Genomic DNA, 2,967 nt, shown 5'->3' on the forward strand with positions numbered 1-2,967 from the left:
TGGTGGACTCAGCGCTGACCTATTTATCAGCACCCGCTTTACGGGCGGCTTTGCCCGCTGATGCCCGACCTGCTGGGACATGCGGGAGGCAAGTTAGGAGGTGTCCCGTGAGGATGGCCAGCGGGGAGGGAAGCCTCTGTGCAGGAAGGCTGGTGGTGGCCCGGCTGCTTGCCGGGGTGCGTGTCCTGGGGGGGGGGAGCCTGGGGGTGCAGAGATGCTCCTGCTGCCCACCCAAAGGGGACCGGGCTGGGGCAGGCACCCCAGGGCTTACTGCGGGGCTCCCGGCAGGTCCCTTCCCGGAGTCGCCCCTTTCTGTCGCTCCGCAAGGTGAATCTTCCGCTAGAATGGCTCTGAGCTGACATTTATACAGGCAGGATCGGGCCCGCTGAATCGCTGCCTCCCTGTCCCCATGGAAACAGATGCAGGGTGCTGCAGAGCAGAGCTCCTCACCGCTTCGGCTCTGGAAGCCGGTCCTCATCCCCGGTCCCCTGGCAGGAGAGCCCTTGAGCGGGAGGCGGGGGGGCCAAGCCTGATCTCCATTCTGCCTTAGGAGAGCGAGACCCTTCTCTTCGGGGCGGAGGGGGGGAAATGGAAATGTAATCAGATCGGCTTGTATAGTGCAAATAGAAAATCAGTTTTAATAAAGCCAGAAGAAATGCAAAGCAGCCGCTTGTGATGGAAATTGTGTTAAATAGACACCTCTTTAAGGACATGCTCCCAGCGGCGCAGCGGTGCTTAATTATAGCTCAGAGGAGGCACTTTGGCTTTATTGCTTTCATTTATTACAAAAAGACCAGTGTCTGTTTTCTGAAGCCGCTATCTGGTCAAATCGGGGCTGATAAGCAATGCTGGTCTGTCTTTTGAAGACAGCCAAAATTTATCACTTCTCTCTTATTTATTTATTTGGCGAGGCTCTGGTGGTGGCACGTATTTTTCTTCAAGTGACGTTTTGCAAAAGGCTTCATTTTCCCCTTCAAGCCCAAAGAAGAGGAAGGCAGCTCTGTAGTAAAGCCCACGGGAGGGTCCAGGGGGTGACTCCGTGTTGGGGTCCAGGGGGTGACTCCGTGTTGGGGTCCAGGGGGTGACTCCGTGTTGGGGTCCAGGGGTGCGTTCGCTGCCAGGCTCCTCGTGCCAAAGTCGTTGCCAACTGCTCTCTGTATTTTTATTTTCTAAATCAGCTGTTAGGTGGCACCAAGGTCCTTGCGGTGCTGGCCAGGGGGGAAGGTTTTGCATCCAGTGAGGGGGCAGAGCGGGTGCGTGGGATGGGTTTGCCCGGCTCCGTCTGCTTCCCCGTGGCTGCTGCTCTGTGCTGGGAGGTGGTGAAGCCAGGCTGGGGAGCGTGCGGGGGCTCGCGGGCTGCCCAGCGGCAAGGCTGTGCCTGAGAAGGAGATGTAAGCTCCTAAACAGAGCAGACGGCGTGGGAGAGGCTTGCGAGCCCGTGCGTAGCATCGCGAGCATCTCTAAATCTCTCCCCTTCCTAGCAGGCGAAGCTCCACTTACAGTAAAATCCTCGCAGCAAATGAAACAAAACAAGGAGGAATTTAATGCGTGAAACCTTTATGAGAGCCCTGAGGAGCCGGCTCCCTGAAAGTTTCCCGTAATGAGATTACAGGGATGATGTACCTTACATCTGTTGGGCTGTGTCAAACGGCTTTCAAGCCTGTTTGCGGCCGTGGCCCCGCAGTCTGGGGCGTGGTGCCCTTGTGTCGTCGCTCATGGATGGTGGCCTCGGTTCTCCAAATGTCTGCCTCCGACAGCCCCTTGGAAGGCGTTCGCCAGGTTCCTGCGACCCAGGGGTCTGCCCTTCCTGCTCCAGAGCCGCTTCTGGGGTGCGGAGGCCGGGGCTGGCAGCCCCCGGGCATCCTTGGGCCGCTCCTGGCAGCGGGGTGAACCCCAGCGCAGCCACCCGGGGGGAGCCGCAGACCCCGATTACTGCGGGGAACTGGTAGATTAAACTCCCCAGCCCTCCGTGTTTCCCCTCTGCTGCCCTTCCCCAAGGGGCGGAAGATGCTCCAGGGATAATAAAAGCCAGCGTTTCCCCCTTCCTACCAGCCCTTTGCCCAAAGGAGAGAGCTGGGTGCTCGGGGGGGCGGGAGGCGCACAAAGCAAAGGCAGGATCTATAATTGGCCAGCCGTAATTTCATAATTCATCTCTGTGAAACACAATGAAATTAAAAGAGTTTAGATTCCAAAGTGTAATGATCATCAATTAAATTCTGCTGGGGCTGAGCTTCCCTCTCATTTGAATTTTATTTTATTATTATTATTTCTCTGTGATTGCGGGAGGATGAAAACAAAAGCTGCTGCTGGAGGTTGCGGTGGGGGGAGCGGCTGGGGGGAATTAGCGGCGGCAATTACTGCTCGGTGACAGAGGGAACCGAGGGGAAGGAGGTTTTGCCTCCGCCGCGCACCAGTCGCAGGCAGGGGAATCCATCATCCTGAGTCTAATCAGTTAATGCTGATAAACTGCCAGCAATAACAGACAATTGAGCTGGGGGCTCTGGGCTCCCAGTTCATTCCTTTTGGAAGTGCCATAACTAACCCATTAAAAAGAGAGAAGCACAAAAGCAGAGCCCTGGCCCCTGCCTGGGTGCCCTAATGAAGGCTGCCGTTGATTCTTTTAAGTGTGGATGATGATGTCTTTAGCGGCTATTGATGCCAGAGGTTTAGCCCAGGCTGGAAAAGCCGCTTGATGCTTTGAAGAAAGGAGTTTGTGTTTATCCCCGGCAGCTCTTGCCCTGGGTGCCGGCTCCCGCGGTAATCCTGGGGGAGATGGGGCGGCGGTGGGGCCCCAGCAGGTCAGGGGCTGGGTCTGCCTGTGGCCCCGTGGGACTGGGCTTACTGGGCTATGTAGGATCTGGCTCTGGAAGTACAGTGGGATGATGGCGTGTAACGCTGCGGCTACGGCGGTTCCCTTCGGGGAGTTGCCTCCCGTGGGTGGGATGGGTTATCCTCGTCTCCGTTAAA

Source organism: Egretta garzetta, unplaced genomic scaffold (genome assembly GCF_000687185.1).
Source record: "Egretta garzetta isolate BGI_Z169 unplaced genomic scaffold, ASM68718v1 scaffold134, whole genome shotgun sequence".
NCBI lineage: Eukaryota > Metazoa > Chordata > Aves > Pelecaniformes > Ardeidae > Egretta > Egretta garzetta.